The sequence below is a fragment of the Cherax quadricarinatus genome, chromosome 18 (assembly GCF_038502225.1).
Source record: "Cherax quadricarinatus isolate ZL_2023a chromosome 18, ASM3850222v1, whole genome shotgun sequence".
Taxonomy (NCBI): domain Eukaryota; kingdom Metazoa; phylum Arthropoda; class Malacostraca; order Decapoda; family Parastacidae; genus Cherax; species Cherax quadricarinatus.
In genome coordinates, this window is record NC_091309.1 from 19007852 (window position 1) to 19032795 (window position 24944).

At 44.0% G+C, this 24944-nt stretch overlaps 1 protein-coding gene across 1 annotated transcript in view; it reads right to left on the bottom strand.

The window, feature by feature from the left end:
* Positions 1–24944, bottom strand: part of LOC128689427 (uncharacterized) — a 321743-nt gene that overhangs the window by 237015 nt on the left and 59784 nt on the right. The window lies entirely within an intron of this gene.

Here is a 24944-nt window from a genome sequence, read left to right on the forward strand (position 1 = left end):
GGACACTGACCACCTAGGTCACCAATCAACTAAAGGGAGTTAAAAATTTATATATATATATATATATATATATATATATATATATATATATATATATATATTTATATATATTTTATATATATATATATATATATATATATATATATATATATATATTTATATATATTTATATATATATATATATATATATATAATATATATATATATATCGTGTTGTGTGTATGTGTGTGTGTGTGTGTGTGTGTGTGTGTGTGTGTGTGTGTGTGTGTGTGTGTGTGTGTGTAAGGAATTCGCAAGAGCAGGCGAAATATACACAAACACTGGTAAAATTCTCTAGTAAGGCTGATGCATGCAGGGGATGAGATGAAAAGCTGTAAGCCTTCTCCTTGAAAGCTGGCTGCCTTGGATCAACGTGTAGCGCTAGCTACACGCCAAGATATTGTCTGGTGTGGGTAGATTGGTATAGCACTGCGTACCTTGTTCTAAGGTTCGTAGGTTCGAGTCTCCTTCAGCCAGAGATCAGTGTTATATATATATATATATATATATATATATATATATATATATATATATATATATATATACACGTTTTAAATACATTAACAGTAATTTAGCACAAAATTTAAAAAAAGAGCAGAGGTTTGATTCACATTCGAACAACTGAAGTTGATTCTGAAGTGGAGCAGATTTTTTTTTTTTGTAATTTTTAAATTCGGTATAAATGAGAGTAGAATGTTGCAAAAACCTACGTGTCATTCTGAGGTCAGGTTGATACAAGAGAAAAAACTGAGAAAAGGAGGATCGAGCACCTCAGTGGAGGATCAAGACTCGAACACTCCCCCCTCCTGGAAGATCGAGGAGAATCGAACACTCTCCTGGAATGGGTGTTCGATCCTCGATAATTATATTCAAAGACAGCGGTAAATCTGTAGGTAATCAAATCTGATCCATGAAACTGAAGGACAGATTTATGTCCTTGGATCAAGAACCTTTCAAGGCATTACGGTAACGCCCCCCCTACCTCTAAGAAGGTATTTGCAAAGAAAGCAAAAACAAACAAGAAAAAAAATACAAACAAGGGAAATACTAAATTCTGCACCAAGCAAGCGATTCGATTTATATAGTTAAACCCGAGGGCTCGATCCTCCCTCTGCGAAGTGCGAGCCACAAACAACAATGCCCTGGCTACCAGGCTCTACCTAAGAGAAAAACTGCACACAAGACCAGCAAGATATTGCAACGACGAAGGAACTCAAGCGGGTGCACCAGAGTGCACACTTCTTCAGGATACGTGCACTCTGCTTAGACGGTTCCCCTCGCTTTGACTGCACCAGCTGTGTACACCACTTGTAGCCGGGTACGGCGAGGGAGACTCATTAGTAAAACTCGCAGAGCTCTGACACTAACAACTGTTGTGAAGCTGCTGACATAACTGACACTCGCTCCAACACGAGACAAACTCTCAATTGTTCTAAGTCTCCATTATTATTACCACCAGAATTAAAGCTGTGTGGGAGAGAGAGAGAGAGAGAGAGAGAGAGAGAGAGAGAGAGAGAGAGAGAGAGAGAGAGAGAGAGAGAGAGAGAGAGAGAGAGAGAGAGAGAGAGAGAGAGGAAATGTGTAGAAGAAAAGAGTTGGTGTATGGATAGTGTAATTACATTATAAATTTACCCCAAGTTGACCTGTTGCGTTGAACAGTTCTACAGGAGCCAAAATTATTATTACAAGTGAACCTGAGAGAGTTAGGCATAAGACAATATTAACTTTGATGAATTTTACTGAGAAGACGTTTCGTCCCTGGAAACAAAATAAAATCTTAAAATATATCACATTTTGATGCTACATTCTATCATTAATATCTATATTCTCAGAGACTTTGCTGACCGAGGAGACTGACTACAAGCTGAAGTAAGATTCCCCTATCAGCAAAACCAAAAGAACTTCTGCCGAGTCTAGGAAAGAAAAACAGATGTGCTTCCTTATCCCTTTCAAGTACCCCTGTATCCCATATCCTAGCCCAGGAGTCGGGGAACCAGGGTAAATTACCTTAAATGGGGTAAATAAACATATATGGGCTTAATAAACATATATATATAAAAGTGCACAAAAATTTATTTAATAAACAAGGCAAATTACGAAAGTTACGTTTTACGAACAAATAATTTGTAGTTTCTTAATAAAATTAAAAATCTAATTTGTAGAGACCATTTCTTAAGCTGGCAATGATGTAAAATGGGTAAGAACGGCAGCGGTTGGCAACACCACGAGTCTCAGCAGTGACTCGGGGGCCGGCACGACAACTGCACATCCCATTGTTGACACACCATTACCTAACTTCTGGCCTAGTGTCCTATCTCACTATCAATAATTGCTTTTGCTTGCAGTCAATAGAAGTTCACTGTTTATGTTAATAGGTTTAAGACTTTCAATGACCAAGGTAAGGTAGTGTTTTGTGATTTGTCATAACAATTACGAGTGTACCATGTAATATTTATTTATATTTTTTATTTTTATTAGAATTTATAATTCTATTTATAGATATTTGAAAGTGCTCAAATAATAATAATTGGCGGCTTTCTGTTAATTTTATATTCTATTCCATTTTTCGTGATTTTTTTTTTATGTATCCCAGTCTTTATGAGCAACAATGTTAAAATTATATATTAAAATGGCTTTATTGCGTATAATACATACTATTCTCCATATAAATGGTTTCAATAAACTATTTTGAATCTGAATCCTCCATGTGTTTTTCCAGATTCTGAGGCCTTTCAAGTCTAGTGGGTAAATTCGCTGTAGAGTGTACAGAGATCCTTTACTGCCCGTATAAGTTCTGTCAAGCACCTTAACTACTGGGAACGCTTGGAAGCACTTGACTTGTACTCGTTGGAACGCAGGAGAGAGAGATATATCATAATGTACACTTGGAAAATCTTGGAAGGAATGGTCCCAAATCTGCACACACAAATCACTCCCTACGAAAGTAAAAGACTGGGCAGGCGATGCAAAATGCCATCAATAAAAAGTAGGGGCGCCATTGGTACACTAAGAGAAAACACCATAAGTGTCCGGGGCCCAAAACTGTTCAACAGCCTCCCATCAAGCATTAGGGGAATTACCAATAAACCCCTGGCTGCCTTCAAGAGAGAGCTGGACAGATACCTAAAGTCGGTGCCGGATCAGCCGGGCTGTGGCTCGTACGTTGGACTGCGTGCGGCCAGCAGTAACAGCCTAGTTGATCAGGCCCTGATCCATCGGGAGGCTTGGTCATGGACCGGGCCGCGGGGGCGTTGATCCCCGGAATAACCTCCAGGTAACCTCCAGGTAACCAGGTACACAAATTTGTTTTGGGGTAATACCCAAAAAACTTCGCCGACCTCTGCCCCTAGCCTCTTCTACCTCAGTAACACGAGAAAGGTATCCTTGTAACCCATAACTCCAGCACATTCTACCTTAATACAAGGAATAGTGCAGAGTGGTCACACAATTCTAATGCAGCAAAATACATACACATGTATGCGAGCGCATATATACATGTACGTGTATGTATGCTTTTGTATGCATGTGTGAATATGGTTATATAGCTAATATATATATATATATATATATATATATATATATATATATATATATATAGATATATATATATATATATATATATATATATATATATATACACATTATGTTCACATGTATGTGTACAGTTGTATACTTGTGCATGTGACTGTGTGGATGTGCCTCTATATGCATTTAGGTATGCATGTGTGCGCATATATCACAAACTTGTGTATCCAGGTGTGTATGTATGCAGGTGCACATGCTGGGACACTTTTATGCAGGCGAGTGTACACATGCATCCTCGTGCATGTACACGTATATGCATGCATTCATATGTATATATGTATACGTGTATTATAAAAACATAACAGGAGGTGAAGTCAAACTATTCCTGCAGAGTTTCGCGACACAAAACCCAAGTGTTCAGTATCTCTGATTGTATCACGGAAACCAATAGGCCGATCTTAATGAAACTCGAGTTATTCTCCTATGAAAGGAAACACAGACCATAGCTTCGTTAAAACAATATTTTAATCTCATTCTTAATATTTCTTGTATGTTCTAGACAAGAATTAATTTGTAAATGTCAAAAGGGAGTTGCTTAAAAAAAATTTATTCAGGTAATAGACGAATTTCTTAACGGTCTAGAAGAGGAATTTTTATTAACAACTTGGAAGGGAGGGGGGGAGGAAGGGGGGCAGAGAGGAGGGGGCCGGGAGGGGGGGAAACAATACACTCGAGTACCGTACCTGTTTTAGATTTAATTAAACTACTTCCGAATTGTACTGGGATGTATGGTGTGTGCAGAGCACTGGAATGTCGAGGGAAACAGGATTGGGGAAGTTGGATTTTTTTTTTGGAGGGGGGGGGGAAGAAATGGAAAGAAAAAATTCTCCCGAGGCAGGTCTTCAGGTCCCACGATGACCCACTGGTGCCGGGTCACCAACTGGAAAAGACCCCGGCCGGGACAACACCGGCGAGACACATCGCTGATGACCCACTCTGGGGGGTTTTTGGTCACTTTATCGAGACCTTTCTCTGGATTACCAGTCCACACCGTGAAAAAAGACAATATTTTCATCACAAGATGCGATGACAGGTTTTCCACCCCATCCAATCAACAGAGACTCATCATACACACTTTGGCACTAAACCTTGCAATATGGTAGTGAAGAAAGTGGTCGGGTGTGGGTGGGGATGTTGTGGTCGTGGAGATGCTGTGGTCGTGGAGATGCTGTGGTCGAGGGGATGCTGTGGTCGTGGAGATGCTATGGTCGAGGAGATGCTGTGGTCGAGATGCTGTGGTCGTGTCGGGTAAAGATTTGAATGGCAAGAGTATGGAAGTGGGAGGAGTGGCGGGAGGTTGTGGTGAGGTGGAAGTGATATAATAGATTCGTTTGCCCATTTAAGTCGTTCATAACTAGAAACTTAAAATGCCAGCCGATTATCACTGACGTCTCGTGAATTTAGCCGGCATCCAGGCGGGTGAGATAGCACCCTGGTGTAGCTTGCTGCAAGCAAGTTCTTCTGGTGCTGTCTGATGTTATTGCCTACTTGAACTCCTCAGTTCTGAGGGAGCTCACTAGGATCATCACCGTAACACAAACAATCCCTCCTTCCTTAACCACTGAACCACACTTAAATGAAATGGTGTCCAGTGGCTCGGTTCGTATCTCACTCGGCTCACGAATACTGAGTGTCCGTGGTTCGATCCCCGGCCAGGTGGGAACGTTGGCCGTGTTTCCTTACACCTGCTGCCCATGTTCACCTAGAAGTTGGTACCTGGGTGTTAGTGGACTGTTGCGGGTGGCATCCCGGGGTGGTAGTGTATCTTAGGGCTGGGCATTGAAATGAGATGAGGTAGGATAACGGCTCTTAACCTGTATAATTGATATGTGTAACAAAAACTGTTTTAATTCACCTACTGGATCTTCTTCCGTCACCATTTTCTATCATGTTTATCATGTCATATCAATGTTATGACTGTCCATGCCCGCTGTTGCATTCTACAGCTCGTACAGAAAAAAATATCAACGTCACACTAAACAAACCATACCATATCACGGGCGTGGCCGTGACGAACTCTAGCTCAAGTCCCCTCAAAGCCGTCAACATGACTCACAAAGCCGTCATGTTGACGGCTTTGAGGGGACTTGAGCTAGAGTTCGTCACGGCCACGCTAGCTGGAGATTCGTCTGTAAAAACTTGCATTTGTGGTCACAGTGGTGCCTGTGCTAACCTTCCTATGGTGTAGAAATATACCTAGTTGGATGAATCTTATTGTGGCTAGCTGGTCTAGTGGCTAACGCGACGGGCTGGAGTTTTGAGACTTTCTGACAACGGGTTCTATCCCCGCCCGTAGTATGGTTTGTTTGCAATCGTGTCATTACAATTTCGCGAGTCAACGTCACACTATGTTCTTAAGCCTCTGCCTTCCTGCTGGTCTGCCCCCACCTCTCTCTGTCTGTCTCTCTCTCTCTCTCTCTCTCTCTCTCTCTCTCTCTCTCTCTCTCTCTCTAGATGACTATAGTTCAACTATATATGAACTTTCATAACGAGTCACACAACAATTGCAAGAAGCACGTCTGAATCTGCAATCTTGAGATTGTATCCCACATAGCAGCATTGATATTTACAGAGCACTTTGACCGTGTAGGTCAATCAGTGCTCTAAGCAACATATACAACACACACACAATTTAGAATTAATAAATGCTGCGAACATCAAAAAAAACTCGTTACAATTCACAGTACACCTTATTATTATTCCTCCCTGATGTTTGTTGATCAATGGTACTCACCAACAGTGTTCTCTCTGAATTACTCTTATTTAAATGTGCGCACGACCTTGCCTGTGTGGGCACACCTTTAAGCGTGCACATGGAGCAGCATACACGAAGTTATTTTGTTCAGCATTTTACCAGTAAGAACCAGCCGTGTCTGTCCTCCATGCCCGCAACACTAATGTATTTCCGTCTCACTTGGATGACACCATCACCCACTGCCCCACAAGCTACCCTAAGCCACCTGTCACCTAGAGCCACCTGCCACCCACTATTCAAGCAGCAGACCTTTCGGACCACAGCCGAAAGAGCCCGATTTCAATTTCGGGCGGGGCGAGTCTCCCATCAACCGATGTCCTTGTTTACCTGTCAATAAGGCGATACCTAGAAGTTAGTCGGCTGTTGTAGGTCGCATCCTGGGGAAAAAAATCAGGACCTCAAATGGACATCTGACATACTGCTTTACTAATCAATCTTGACTTATTAACCTACCGGTTTCGACAATCCCAATATAGTTTTTCTGTATATAAACTGTACTGATGCAACATAACGAATGTTTTAAAGAAACATTAACGCTGTCAATCAGAAAATATATTTAAAAAAAATATATATTTGTTGATCAATGGTACTCTCCTTTGACTTGCAACAAGGGGAGAGGGGGTTGGCCTGTATGTGAGAGTCGCTCATCTGCACGGAGATACTGAACACCACCACAAATGTAGTTGAAGTTTTAACAATAAAGTTCGAGAACCAAAACCTAGTCATCGTGATTGTATATGAACCACCAGCTGCAGCCTCCCAACAGTTCAAGGAACAGCTACTGAAAATTAATTACTGTCTGTAATGCTGCCAAGAGGTTGATCCTTGACAGGATCAACCTCTTGGCAGCTGAAAGAAGAGAAGTAAACTGGAGAGAGAGAGAGAGACGTTCCCTCTACAGAAGACGACGAAGAATCACCAAGCTCCTCAAGAACGCTAGATTATCTGATACACGGAAGCGCTGACTAGGGAAGTGGAAAGTGTCGAACTTAAGTTAAAGGATTCATACAGGATCCAGGAGAGATGGGAGCTAAAAGAAATTCGAACTATTTCTTTTCATATGCAAAAAAAAAAAAGGCAAAAACTACATCTAAAATCGGGCCCTTGCTCAGACAAGATAGGACTTGCACAGACCAACCTGACAACGGGAATAAAACCAACCTGACAACGGGAATAAAACAGAATACAAGCTTAGTATACAACACCGGGAAAGGGAAGCTATTTTATTGAGGTGCCTCAATTTATAATACATATGTATGCGTATATGCATATATGTATATATGCATGATGCATACGTGTATATGTAAGTGAGAGTGAGTGTTCCGTCGGGCTAGATAAGAACGATTCGTCTAACACTAATCTACATGATCGTGAGAACGAGTCTCTTAATTAACATCTTTACTCTTGCAACGTTTCCTGACGTTGCTCAGTCACCGCGCTGCCAGACGTAGCACACATTTTCTTCGATTATTTGTGGTTCAATATATATATACAGGATTACATATTCTAACCCAACTTGAAACTACTCGAGTTTCGGTCGCTGCGCGATTCGAGAAAGGTACTCCCGTATACAATAAGTTCAGTCCCCTCTACCCCAATGTGAGAAAAAGGAACAAAGAGAGAGAGAGAGAGAGAGAGAGAGAGAGAGAGAGAGAGAGAGAGAGAGAGAGAGAAGCAATCAGAAGATATTCACAAGTTATCCAAAGGGAAAATAATATCCCAGTATCTTTCAATTATCAAGACAAACTGGCGTACATGCACAGCCTAAAAACCACTTCGAACCTTCCACTAAGATACGCCAGCCTTTTTTTTTTTTAATTTAGAGCTAATTAAGAGAGGTCAACATGCAACCCTTCCGGGTGCGTAATAAAGAAAACATCTACCAACTTACGTAAAGCGTATGAAAATTAACGTAGTTAAATAAAGAGTAGAAGTCTCGGGCAAAACTGGAGCATTACGTCCTGGGAGTGTCTGATATATCCAGTTGTGATGGCCATGACGGCCTGCGGGCCGCTAGCAGCAACAGCCTGGTTATCAACAGGGAAGACTCACAGCAGGCCAAACTGCCATGTTAGGAGATTCGATGAAACCGGTCACAAGTATGGGTTTCAAGACCATTTTTATATATAAACAAAATTGGATACATCAGCAGCATGCTGTTACCCTATTCTATATGGCAGTTACACAGTTACGTAGTCATTTTTCCCTGTCATATTCTATCACGCAGCATGAAGCTCATACAATGTTTTGAAATATGAACTGAGAAACTTCAGGAGGGTCATGAAGATATCAATTATTCCAGGAAGGATTCATGAGCTATGGCAGCTTCAAAGGTTTACTTAGAACACAGCTATCACTTGGGAATTAACATCTCTCTGGACAGCCTATCCCATACACAGCGGGGGCAACAAAAATTACAAATAAGAGGAAATAAGGGTCGGAGGAAGACTTCAGATATCCAAATATATCTAACTAGAAAGAGGAAAGAGTAAAGAGAACTTTGGCAAACTTAATATATATGACTACATACATACAATGACAGACAACACAGCCAACACTGGGCGGAGGTATCACGGGTAGACCCACTGACTAACGTAGACTGCACAACTCCCTGGTCAAGTATCAACACACCAAACTTATTACACCAACATTCTGACTTTATCCAATGTTACACCAACAGACTGAAGCATTTTACACTGGTATCAACTAGACACGCTCCAGTCCCAGTGTATACAAGTCTCCACAGACACTGATATTAGCCAAGGAGTTGAGAGCGTAAGTATGTTAGCATAAAGAAAACAATCACACATTTCGAGTTTAGCTCTGCTCCCGTAGCTACAAATACGTAATTGTAAATGGATTACTGCAAGCATAATCGCCTCCCCCACACACACACCTATAGGTATAGTGTAACTTTTCCAGTGGAAATTTTAAACTATTTCCACTATATACAAGACTAGCTAAGCTACGAACTGCTTTCAGGTACCTGAACAAAACATTCATTTAGGAGTTACACAACATACGATGGCATTATGTAGAGTATGTAGCGCCAGCATGAAGTCTGCACCTGAGCAAGTGCATAGAATAAACAAAATCAAAATACTTGCAATAAAATTGATTCAGGAACAGAAGTTCTCTCTTCACACGGCGAGTGCCCGGGTTCGATTCCCGGCGAGAGTAGAAACATTGGACGTGTTTCTTTACACAGGTTGTTTATGTTCACCCATCAGTAAAATGGGTACCTGGGTGTTAGTCGACTGGTGTGGGTCGCATCCTGGGACAAAACTGACCTATTTTGTCCGAAATGTTATACATAAGCGGCTTTCAATGTAGTAGTATGTCACTGTATTAAATAAATATATATATTATTATATTAACTAGGACCACTAAGGACCAGGCACGTCCGAACACAATCTAAGAATAAAAGAAAAGCTCCAGGAACCGCTAAGTTCATGATAACTTTAAAGATAACAGCACGTTTACAAGGAGCGTTGAGAAACTAACGTTGGGAATCTATTAGGTAAATGAAAGTAATATAATTGAGGACAGGTTATATTTTATATAGTATATTCTGGCTGGCGGTCAACGAGGAGTGTTAAATGACCACAACAACAAGTTGGCCAGAGTTATTGTGATTACACGAGAAACCACGTGGATGAACATGGTCATACTGAATATGACAAAGCTATGATCACTGAACACTGTGAACATAACGAAGCTCAAGGTAAGATCACCGCGAACACGGTGGTCACTTTGTAAAGAGAAATGACGGGTTTCTAATTGGCTGGCGCTGGCACCACAGCTACGTCACTCATTACTGCTTGGCACTGGTGACGGAAAAACGCCTATATTTGCGGCGCGAACGAGAGTATGAGAGAGATAGAGAGAGAGAGAGAGAGAGAGAGAGAGAGAGAGAGAGAGGGGGGGCATTTCCGCAACACGCTACTGTGAGTCTATTGTCACCTCACTAGAGAATTGAATAACATCGGAATAACGTGAATGAAAACAAGTGAAAATAAAACCAACGCCACTTTCAGACCACCGCCACCAGTACCACCAATTCCTACCACCACTAACCACCACCACCAATCACACCAACACCCACGTAGAGACGACTATCACTATCACCAAGACACTGAACCACCGTCAACAACACCAAGAAACTGAACCACCGTCAACAACACCAAGAAACTGAACCACCGTCAACAACACCAAGAAACTGAACCACCGTCAACACCACCAAGAAACTGAACCACCGTCAACAACACCAAGAAACTGAACCACCGTCAACAACACCAAGACACTGAACCACCGTCAACACCACCAAGAAACTGAACCACCGTCAACAACACCAAGACACTGAACCACCGTCAACAACACCAAGACACTGAACCACCGTCAACAACACCAAGAAACTGAATCACCGTCAACAACACCAAGAAACTGAACCACCGTCAACAACACCAAGAAACTGAACCACCGTCAACACCACCAAGAAACTGAACCACCGTCAACAACACCAAGAAACTGAACCACCGTCAACAACACCAAGACACTGAACCACCGTCAACACCACCAAGAAACTGAACCACCGTCAACAACACCAAGAAACTGAACCACCGTCAACAACACCAAGAAACTGAACCACCGTCAACAACACCAAGACACTGAACCACCGTCAACACCACCAAGAAACTGAACCACCGTCAACAACACCAAGACACTGAACCACCGTCAACAACACCAAGACACTGAACCACCGTCAACACCACCAAGACACTGAACCACCGTCAACACCACCAAGACACTGAACCACCGTCAACAACACCAAGACACTGAACCACCGTCAACAACACCAAGAAACTGAACCACCGTCAACACCAAGAAACTGAACCACCGTCAACAACACCAAGAAACTGAACCACAGTCAACAACACCAAGAAACTGAACCACCGTCAACACCACCAAGAAACTGAACCACCGTCAACACCACCAAGAAACTGAACCACCGTCAACAACACCAAGACACCGAACCACCGTCAACAACACCAAGACACTGAACCACCGTCAACACCACCAAGACACTGAACCACCGTCAACAACACGAAGACACTGAACCACCGTCAACAACACCAAGAAACTGAACCACCGTCAACAACACCAAGAAACTGAACCACCGTCAACAACACCAAGACACTGAACCACCGTCAACACCACCAAGAAACTGAACCATCGTCAACACCACCAAGAAACTGAACCACCGTCAACACCACCAAGACACTGAACCACCGTCAACACCACCAAGAAACTGAACCACCGTCAACACCACCAAGACACTGAACCACCGTCAACAACACCAAGACACTGAACCACCGTCAACAACACCAAGACACCGAACCACCGTCAACACCACCAAGACACTGAACCACCGTCAACAACACCAAGACACTGAACCACCGTCAATACCACCAAGACACTGAACCACCGTCAACACCAAGAAACTGAACCACCGTCAACACCACCAAGAAACTGAACCACCGTCAACAACACCAAGACACTGAACCACCGTCAACAACACCAAGACACTGAACCACCGTCAACAACACCAAGACACTGAACCACCGTCAACAACACCAAGACACTGAACCACCGTCAACAACACCAAGACACTGAACCACCGTCAACAACACCAAGAAACTGAACCACCGTCAACAACACCAAGACACTGAACCACCGTCAATACCACCAAGACACTGAACCACCGTCAACAACACCAAGAAACTGAACCACCGTCAACAACACCAAGACACTGAACCACCGTCAACAACACCAAGACACTGAACCACCGTCAACAACACCAAGACACTGAACCACCGTCAACAACACCAAGACACTGAACCACCGTCAACAACACCAAGACACTGAACCACCGTCAACAACACCAAGACACTGAACCACCGTCAACAACACCAAGACACTGAACCACCGTCAACAACACCAAGACACTGAACCACCGTCAACAACACCAAGACACTGAACCACCGTCAACAACACCAAGACACTGAACCACCGTCAACAACACCAAGACACTGAACCACCGTCAACAACACCAAGACACTGAACCACCGTCAACAACACCAAGAAACTGAACCACCGTCAACAACACCAAGACACTGAACCACCGTCAACAACACCAAGACACTGAACCACCGTCAACACCACCAAGACACTGAACCACCGTCAACAACACCAAGACACTGAACCACCGTCAACACCACCAAGACACTGAACCACCGTCAACAACGAGACACTGAACCACCGTCAACACCAAGACACTGAACCACCGTCAACAACACCAAGAAACTGAACCACCGTCAACACCACCAAGACACTGAACCACCGTCAACACCACCAAGAAACTGAACCACCGTCAACACCACCAAGACACTGAACCACCGTCAACAACACCAAGACACTGAACCACCGCCAACACCACCAAGACACTGAACCACCGTCAACAACACCAAGAAACTGAACCACCGTCAACAACACCAAGAAACTGAACCACCGTCAACACCAAGAAACTGAACAACCGTCAACAACACCAAGACACTGAACCACCGTCAACAACACCAAGACACTGAACCACCGTCAACAACACCAAGACACTGAACCACCGTCAACAACACCAAGACACTGAACCACCGTCAACACCACCAAGACACTGAACCACCGTCAACAACAAGACACTGAACCACCGTCAACACCACCAAGACACTGAACCACCGTCAACAACACCAAGAAACTGAACCACCATCAACACCACCAAGACACTGAACCACCGTCAACACCACCAAGAAACTGAACCACCGTCAATACCACCAAGACACTGAACCACCGTCAACAACACCAAGACACTGAACCACCGTCAACACCACCAAGACACTGAACCACCGTCAACACCACCAAGACACTGAACCACCGTCAACACCACCAAGACACTGAACCACCGTCAACACCACCAAGACACTGAACCACCGTCAACACCACCAAGACACTGAACCACCGTCAACACCACCAAGACACTGAACCACCGTCAACAACACCAAGACACTGAACCACCGTCAACACCACCAAGACACTGAACCACCGTCAACACCACCAAGACACTGAACCACCGTCAACACCACCAAGACACTGAACCACCGTCAACACCACCAAGAAACTGAACCACCGTCAACAACACCAAGACACTGAACCACCGTCAACAACACCAAGACACTGAACCACCGTCAACAACACCAAGACACTGAACCACCATCAACAACACCAAGACACTGAACCACCGTCAACAACACCAAGACACTGAACCACCGTCAACAACACCAAGAAACTGAACCACCGTCAACAACACCAAGACACTGAACCACCGTCAATACCACCAAGACACTGAACCACCGTCAACACCAAGAAACTGAACCACCGTTAACACCACCAAGAAACTGAACCACCGTCAACAACACCAAGACACTGAACCACCGTCAACAACACCAAGACACTGAACCACCGTCAACAACACCAAGACACTGAACCACCGTCAACAACACCAAGACACTGAACCACCGTCAACAACACCAAGACACTGAACCACCGTCAACAACACCAAGACACTGAACCACCGTCAACACCAAGACACTGAACCACCGTCAACAACACCAAGACACTGAACCACCGTCAACAACACCAAGACACTGAACCACCGTCAACAACACCAAGACACTGAACCACCGTCAACAACACCAAGACACTGAACCACCGTCAACAACACCAAGAAACTGAACCACCGTCAACAACACCAAGACACTGAACCACCGTCAACAACACCAAGACACTGAACCACCGTCAACAACACCAAGACACTGAACCACCGTCAACAACACCAAGACACTGAACCACCGTCAACAACACCAAGACACTGAACCACCGTCAACAACACCAAGACACTGAACCACCGTCAACACCACCAAGACACTGAACCACCGTCAACACCACCAAGACACTGAACCACCGTCAACAACACCAAGAAACTGAACCACCGTCAACACCACCAAGACACTGAACCACCGTCAACACCACCAAGAAACTGAACCACCGTCAACACCACCAAGACACTGAACCACCGTCAACACCAAGACACTGAACCACCGTCAACACCACCAAGACACTGAACCACCGTCAACACCACCAAGACACTGAACCACCGTCAACACCACCAAGACACTGAACCACCGTCAACAACACCAAGAAACTGAACCACCGTCAACAACACCAAGAAACTGAACCACCGTCAACACCAAGAAACTGAACAACCGTCAACAACACCAAGACACTGAACCACCGTCAACAACACCAAGACACTGAACCACCGTCAACAACACCAAGACACTGAACCACCGTCAACAACACCAAGACACTGAACCACCGTCAACAACAAGACACTGAACCACCGTCAACACCACCAAGACACTGAACCACCGTCAACAACACCAAGAAACTGAACCACCATCAACACCACCAAGACACTGAACCACCGTCAACACCACCAAGAAACTGAACCACCGTCAACACCACCAAGACACTGAACCACCGTCAACAACACCAAGACACTGAACCACCGTCAACACCACCAAGACACTGAACCACCGTCAACACCACCAAGACACTGAACCACCGTCAACACCACCAAGACACTGAACCACCGTCAACACCACCAAGACACTGAACCACCGTCAACACCACCAAGACACTGAACCACCGTCAACACCACCAAGACACTGAACCACCGTCAACAACACCAAGACACTGAACCACCGTCAACACCACCAAGACACTGAACCACCGTCAACACCACCAAGACACTGAACCACCGTCAACACCACCAAGACACTGAACCACCGTCAACACCACCAAGACACTGAACCACCGTCAACACCACCAAGACACTGAACCACCGTCAACACCACCAAGACACTGAACCACCGTCAACACCACCAAGACACTGAACCACCGTCAACAACACCAAGACACTGAACCACCGTCAACAACACCAAGACACTGAACCACCGTCAACAACACCAAGACACTGAACCACCGTCAACAACACCAAGACACTGAACCACCGTCAACAACACCAAGACACTGAACCACCGTCAACAACACCAAGACACTGAACCACCGTCAACAACACCAAGACACTGAACCACCGTCAACAACATGAGACCGAACATCCTATAATTAACTCCCTACCTCTTCCACTATCTCCAGAATAAAAATCACCTCTATTAAACAAGAAAAAAGCCTTTTGTGAGGGCGAAACGTCTGGTTAACAAAGATACTAAGGTGTTGGACATTCACCTTATTCTTCCACTGGGAGACACTAACAATCAACAGTGCTTCCCGGCCAAAATTTGATCACGTTCTCTCCCCATCCAAGTTTCTCACCCATAAAAAATAATTAGATAATGAAGGTGAAGAGCAGGACGAAGATGACAGTGAAGAGGAGACGAGAAGAAGGAACTGTAGGAGTGAAGAAAGAGGATGGAAGAGAGATAAAGAGGGGGATGGAGGAGGCATAAATGAAAAATCTTTTCAAATACAGAAATGCACAACAAAAGCTTACCAAGACAACGTTTCGCCTGTACAACAAAATTTTTCGAACCTGTTGTACAGGAAAAACCTTGCCGCGATAGAATAATTGCTTACCATTTAATCTATTTCAAAGCACGATATCGGCTGTAAGCAATCTCTCCTGGAGAAGGGAGCAAAGAAGACAGGAAGTAGTAGTAACAGTACGTTAGTACTACAGTAGTTGTTGCTGTGACAATTCTCTTTTCTTTCACTGTCCCGTCCCTTTCCTCCCCCCCCCTCAATACTGGCTCCCTCACCTTCGTGTGTTAGTGTGACTTATAAATGGTTTAAATAGAACCGAAACGTTGTCTTAATAAGTTTTTCTCTCCTATGTGCGGGTTATTTGTGCATTTACTGAGCACTAACCTCATAGGTCACTCAGCACTCTTAGCTATAAACAAAAACATGCACTACAAGCTGAAAACAAGGATAAAATGAACAGATAAAAGCAACAAATGTAAATATCATTACACTAAAATAATGCGTCGAAGGAAATGGAGAATGTCAAAAGAACTAGTCGTGAGAGTAGCATCAAAAAGCGCTAAAATCACCTTCACTCAACTTAACACACTATCCCCATACATACTATTTAATTAACTCTCCACACAAACTTACGACCAGATTCACCTCTCGGGGATACAAATTTACGACCCACGAGTCACTTCTCAGGAAGAGGGGGCTACAAACTTCACCAAACTCCATTTCATTCCTTTTACCTGCTCCGCTGCGTCTCTGAAGCCTGTATACAGTGTTTCAAAACAATGGACCCAATTTCAAAGCAGTTTGCTTCGAAACTGAGTCCAACTCTTTAAAACACCCTGTATTTCTTCCTCAGCGCCCTGTGATCACTCTCTCCTTGGTATTAAAACTTCATTCACACACCAGCTGCTTCCCACCAATGTATGGTAGAGGATAGAGAAAAAAAAACATACATTTACCGTCTCTCGCGCCCTAGCTCTTTTTACAATGTAATCTTTCCTGATATTTTTTTTTTACCAAACCAACATTAACAACATGCCATGTTACCTATGTGAACCACGGAAGACCAGTGCACACGAGAGACCAACATAACTAGCAGTGCATGACGTAACAGACCGAAAATAAGATTTATAAAGCAAATGTAGCAGCAATAACTGTCCTGAGCGAACTGATGGAGTCAACTACCACCATCACAACCTACCTCCATTACCACCACAACCTACCTCCATTACCACCACAACCTACCTCCATTACCACCACCTACCTCCATTACCACCACAACCTACCTCCATTACCACCACAACCTACCTCCATTACCACCACCTACCTCCATTACCACCACAACCTACCTCCATTACCACCACCTACCTCCATTACCACCACAACCTACCTCCATTACCACCACAACCTACCTCCATTACCACCACAACCTACCTCCATTACCACCACCACCTACCTCCATTACCACCACAACCTACCTCCATTACCACCACAACCTACCTCCATTACCACCACCTACCTCCATTACCACCACAACCTACCTCCATTACCACCACCTACCTCCATTACCACCACAACCTACCTCCATTACCACCACCACCTACCTCCATTACCACCACAACCTACCTCCATTACCACCACCTACCTCCATTACCACCACAACCTACCTCCATTACCACCACCTACCTTCATTACCACCACAACCTACCTCCATTACCACCACAACCTACCTCCATTACCACCACAACCTACCTCCATTACCACAACCTACCTCTATTACCACCACAACCTACCTCCATTACCACCACAACCTACCTCCATTACCACCACAACCTACCTCCATTACCACCACAACCTACCTCCATTACCACCACCTACCTCCATTACCACCACAACCTACCTCCATTACCACCACCTACCTCCATTACCACCACAACCTACCTCCATTACCACCACCTACCTCCATTACCACCACCACCTACCTCCATTACCACCACAACCTACCTCCATTACCACCACAACCTACCTCCATTACCACCACAACCTACCTCCATTACCACCACAACCTACCTCCATTACCACCACAACCTACCTCCATTACCACCACAACCTACCTCCATTACCACCACCTACCTCCATTACCACCACAACCTACCTCCATTACCACCACAACCTACCTCCATTACCACCACAACCTACCTCCATTACCACCACCTACCTCCATTACCACCACCTACCTCCATTACCACCACCTACCTCCATTACCACCACAACCTACCTCCATTACCACCACCTACCTCCATTACCACCACCACCTACCTCCATTACCACCACAACCTACCTCCATTACCACCACCTACCTCCATTACCACCACAACCTACCTCCATTACCACCACCTACCTCCATTACCACCACAACCTACCTCCATTACCACCACCTACCTCCATTACCACCACAACCTACCTCCATTACCACCACCACCTACCTCCATTACCACCACCTACCTCCATTACCACCACAACCTACCTCCATTACCACCACAACCTACCTCCATTACCACCACCTACCTCCATTACCACCACAACCTACCTCCATTACCACCACCACCTACCTCCATTACCACCCCCTGCCCCCATTACCACCACAACCTACCTCCATTACCACCACCACCTACCTCCATTACCACCACCTACCTCCATTACCACCACAACCTACCTCCATTACCACCACAACCTACCTCCATTACCACCACCTACCTCCATTACCACCACAACCTACCTCCATTACCACCACAACCTACCTCCATTACCACCACCACCTACCTCCATTACCACCACCTACCTCCATTACCACCACAACCTACCTCCATTACCACCACAACCTACCTCCATTACCACCACCTACCTCCATTACCACCACCTACCTCCATTACCACCACAACCTACCTCCATTACCACCACCTACTTCCATTACCACCACCTACCTCCATTACCACCACCTACCTCCATTACCACCCCTACCTCCATTACCACCACCTACCTTCATTACCACCACCTACTTCTATTACCACAACCTACTTCCATTACCACCACCTACCTTCATTACCACCACCTACTTCTATTACCACAACCTACTTCCATTACCACCACCTACCTTCATTACCACCACCTACCTCCATTACCACAACCTACCTCCATTACCACCACCTACCTCCATTACCACCACCTACCTCCATTACCACCACCTACCTCCATTACCACCAACAACCCACATAACCACCTACCCTCCCTCTCCCCATCAGCATAAACAATAAAGTAGATTACTGCCGTTAATGAGGTGGCGGAGTAATCCCTGTTAATCTCCCTGAAGTAGATGATGTTCATCATATACGTGAGCGTATATGATGAACCCAACACTTTCGATTTTTTCCATGTGGCATTTTAACTCACACTGTCAAGCCGGCAGTGTGGCCAGAGAGTGGAGGTAAAGAAGAGAGCCATCTGCTTTACTATCTTTGCCTTACCTGCAAAATCTGGGTATCCTTATTCTCAAGTCATTTTTCTAACCGGTGACTATCAGTTCTCTGCCTCTTAACTGAAAATGAGGCAGGCAATCAGTCCCTCAGCCTTTAAGGTATTCACCACCTTAGTCTTTATGAATTTAAAGGATAAGAAGGAAGAGGAACAATTATAGTATACTGGAGTCAAGATGAGCAGAAGTTGAAGGCACTGCCAGCGGTGGACTGGACCCCACTAGTGACAATAAGACGAGCCCAAGAGTTGGGTCAGAGGCAGCAAACAGCTTGTACAATACATATTCTGTATCATCAGGATAAGGGACTGATTACCTTGTCTTCCACTGCTTCCAGCGGACGATGATTTATAAAGAACTGATAAAGTCACTGGCTGGCAGTCTTCAAAATAAAGACACTCAAATGTTGCATATCGGTACTCTACACCAAGTATATTATGATATACTTGCTTTAGTATTTCGACAGAGACACATTCAGTGGTTAACTTCATCCCCCCTCAATCCAGTGACTCTTTAAACCCTCTGCTTGGGCGAAACGTTGTTAAAACTGATATCCACTGCATCTAGTATCATTTCCATAACACTGTCGGTATTCAAACAATGTTGCAATTGTTACTTGAAGTAGAGGTAGGCAAGTGTGTAGGCAAGTGTGTAGGCAAGTGTGTAGGCAAGTGTGTAGGCAAGTGTGTAGGCAAGTGTCTAGGCAAGTGTGTAGGCAAGTGTCTAGGCAAGTGTGTAGGCAAGTGTCTAGGCAAGTGTCTAGGCAAGTGTGTAGGCAAGTGTCTAGGCAAGTGTCTAGGCAAGTGTCTAGGCAAGTGTCTAGGCAAGTGTCTAGGCAAGTGTCTAGGCAAGTGTCTAGGCAAGTGTCTAGGCAAGTGTCTAGGCAAGAGTCTAGGCAAGTGTCTAGGCAAGTGTCTAGGCAAGTGTCTAGGCAAGTGTCTAGGCAAGTGTCTAGGCAAGTGTCTAGGCAAGTGTCTAGGCAAGTGTCTAGGCAAGTGTCTAGGCAAGTGTCTAGGCAAGTGTCTAGGCAAGTGTCTAGGCAAGTGTCTAGGCAAGTGTCTAGGCAAGTGTCTAGGCAGGCGTCATCAGCAGACAAAAAATATAATAAATATTGAAGAGATGGTAAGTTGTGTGGTTTATGGACCAATGGAATTGAATGTTATTTTTAAATACTCCGTGCGTAAGTTAGGTAGGTCGGACGAACCAAACAAATCTTAAATAAAAGAAGCTTAAAAGATGGATCTTTGGCTACCTGCCTTCCCCATGTACTCCCGATATCTTTTACTCAATTTCGCAGTTGAGGATAGAGGATAGAGCCTCCACCAGTATAGGCCATACTGGTCTAGAGCTTTATGTAAATACAAATCTTCCTTGGCTACTACCATCATCTCTACCTGGCATATTTCCTCGAAGTATCTCTCCCCTTTCTATAAATTTTGGATAACCTTCATAGAAACTGATATCAGAACTGTTTTTACCATGTTCTATATGACAGTTACATAATGGGAACATAAGATGTTATTCCATCACACAGAATGGATTTGTTATTCTATTGCAAGGGAAGATTTTCCTATCATGTACCGTCCCACAGGATGGGTGCACCGTGTCATATACCGTCCCACAGGAAGAGTTTTCTGTCATTCCATCCTAGAGGAAGTTGTGAAATGTGACAACCTGAGCTGGGAAACTTCAGCAGGGTGAAGTTCTCAGCTACGACTCTTCCAAGGCGTAAGGTCCAAGGTGTAAGGGAAGAGGGGGAGAATAACGTAATTTAGGTGTAGTGAATGATGGGTAACTTTACACTAACTGACTTCTTCCACCCAGCTCGAAGTTAATTTGTAAACAGCTGTCAGCTTCAGGAAGAATATGTTTACCACACGAGAACTGGAGTTGTCAGATACCCTACACCACCATTATAGAACAGGGGAAGGGAGGAGGATGGTGTTAAGCTACCATGACACTGAACATCTTGGGACGCCATACACTACCATGGCCATTATCGAACAAGTATCATAATGGTATACAATACCAACAAGTTGATGAAGACGTGTAAAATACTTGTGTATCTTCATAAAACGTACACAGATATTGTACACATGCCTTTTTCCCTTAGTACAATAAGAAAAAGCACGATAAGTATCCGGAGCCCTAGACTGTTCAACAGCCTGGACAGATGCCTATCGTCAGTACCCGATCAGCCGGGCTGTTTCTCGTACATTAGACTACATGCGGCCAGCAGTAATAGCCTAGTTGATCAGCCCGATCCACCGGAAGGCCTGGTCAAGGACTGGGCCGCGGGGGGCGTTGACCCCCGGAACACCCTCCAGGTTAATTCCAGGTAGGGAAGAGGAAGATGGTATTAAGCTACCATAACACTGGGTGGAGGCACAGGCTACTTTACAATAACTATGGCAGAACAAACTTAACATCGTACAAAAGAGCTATTATGGTAAGGGTGTTACTCTCCCTTCCTTCGATACCTGTGGTATACCTGGAGGATGTTTCCGGAATCAACGTCCCCACGGCCCGGTCCGTGATCAGGCCTGGATCAACCATCATTGCCTCCCGTTACCCCTAACCATATACATCAACGAAAACAGACTTGGTATCCAGGTGTCTGCCACCGTAGGTATGGCAGTGAAGCTTAGCACTCACTTTAGTTACCATGGCAACGTCTGAATCTCCCCGGTGTCTGCCATGGCAGGTGTGGCAGAGTGAAGCGTGGCACTCACGTTGCCATGGCAACATCCGAACATCCCCTGAACTACACAAATGGGTAAGAATATGACTATAAACTATCCATAAAAAAAAAATGTAGACAGGTTTACGAAAGTAAATAAAGCAAGCAATAAAATAATGAAAATTGAAAATATATTAATAAATATACAGAGCCTAGTTTAATAAAAAAAAAAAACGAAACGTAAAAAGTGGCTTGGCAGATTAAGGAAGAACTTGCAGGTGGGTGGGCGGTGAAAATTATCCTACCCGAGTCCATAATGAAAGTTAAGTTTCGCTTCACTGCTAATGTAATTTGGATGCTGATTAGTATCCATGCCTAAATTTAGAGTATAAGCTTCAAGTAATCGCAATACCTTTCTTGGTCTAGGCTTAGAGAGCTCAGAAATAGAACACAGGCGAGGACTTCCGAAAACGAACGATTTATGGTGGTCTGCTGGGTTGATGGCGAGAGGAGGCACGTAGCAGGGACTGGTTCATCAGGGCTAGCCTGAGTGAGCACTCAGGAGGACGTAATTACACACCGCTAATTGTCTGATGGCTGGTGCCGCCAAGCAGCCATAACTAGCTGCCTCCACAATTAAATATCACCCCCGACTGCTGAAACCAACGTGGGTGAGAGCTAGGTACCTGGAAGGTAGTGGGAGCAGATACTCTCTCCATGGGTCCAGGCAGAGGGAGCAGAAACACCGAGATACTACTAACAATTTTCATGTCGGTATACACTCCGCAACTGCAAGAGGTGTGGAAGACAGTAGGTGTCGTCTACGTCAAAGACGTTCCTAGTCCCTTGGGGGAACTTAAACTTAAACTTACTCTGTAGGTAACACTACTTTTGTCACCTCACATACAATTACGATTTCCCTCAACACCACTTAATAACAAGTTCGTAAAGAAACTCAGTACTGACAAGACCTTGTAGATGGTGAATGATGCTCTCACTAAAAGACAAAACAGTAAAATTATTAGGCTTACACCTTGACAAATGTAAGTCAACAAATAGGCATTACGTATCCAGGAAAGGCTCCACAACCGCGGGCAACGTCTCTAACACGCTACTCTGTACCCCAAACCATTCCTCACTTAACCATATCTTCCTCCCATATTGTGTGCGCGCGCCTGGGAATCTACAGCAGCAAATTATTTAAAACGAATAGAAAGGTGATTAAAAAAAAGTGCAATTAGAATGTTCATTAATCAGGATCCAGGCAACACACGCCCGCCTCTCCCCCTTTAAAAAGTCTAATTTGATTAAATATACAAAATATCTACACGGGGTTTTCTGTATACTATATGTATACGACAATTCATACAAATATAAACTCGACCCCATAGGCATAATAATACGTGAAACAAATACTACTACGGTTTCCCACGTGAGTAAATAATACAAGGCGCCAAAATTTATAACACTAACTGAAGATTTCTAGAAGTTCTCCTGAACATGACAGGACTGATGATAATACAAGGTAACAGTGTAACATAATTACTGTAGCCTATCAAGTTGCCGTCCGGCATTCATACACTCACTCCTCTCTTCACATTTGTTTTTCTACATAGATTTTTGTCTATTTTCTATTTTATGTTACCCTCCCTTTATTCTGGCATTGCTGCTGTAAAAACCTGACTTTTTTTTTAGTGATCACTGTTTCTCTCATCTTCAGGCAGCTTACTTTATATTGTGCATTGATAATCTAACATTGATAATCTAACATTGATAATCTAACATTGCTCTTGTAATAAGTTTTTCTTGTAATTATTAAGTACAATGCTCCCACATCTTTAATGAGCAGTTAATTTAATCTTAATTATTCTATTAATTTTTAGGGTTCTTTTTATCTTAAGTCTGTCTGAAAGGCTTTCATAACTATGGCCTTTACCATGTACAGTAGGAGTCATAAATACGCACATCCATAAGTACGCCTTTAGCATACTATTTGCCAGAGATTCAAGAAATGCAATTGCAATTTTTGTATTGAAGTCTCTTGCCATACTGAATTTTCCATACTTTAATGACTCCTGGAACCTCACTGGATTTGAATCCGATAATGTCTGGAACCTAGTAAGCGTAAGCTTCGTGGAATCGACGTATGCTCTAACCCCAAAATCTCGAGTGCTATTACGCACGTGGGAAGTCTATTTATTGACTTTTCCATCCTCCTTAAGTCAGCCTTATCAGTGCCTAGGAGACTGAAGGGGTGCGTCAAGAGAAAGGGTCATCCTACGAAATACTAGCTTAGATTAGAAGTATATATTTATGTATTATATAATTAAGAAATAGATTATGGCGATTAGTCTCGTTTTCAGTGGTCAGTTCATGGGCACGCATATTTATGATGCCTTACTGCATGTACACATACAAATTGGTAAATCAGTTTTATTGCTCATAAAAAGGATAGGAATATATTGTTACACTGCAACCTAGTGTCACTGACAAGCACACTAGGGTTACGGAGAAGATTATTAAAAGAGTGGTGGAGCTCCTGGATAGGACCAAGTGAACAACACGTACAGTCTCATCCCTATGACTAGGCAACAGAAGCGAAGCGAGAGATAGTACCACACAAGATTTTGACAATCTAGAAGCAGCAATTAGGCATAAGTGGGAAGGCACTAAAATCAATCAAGGAT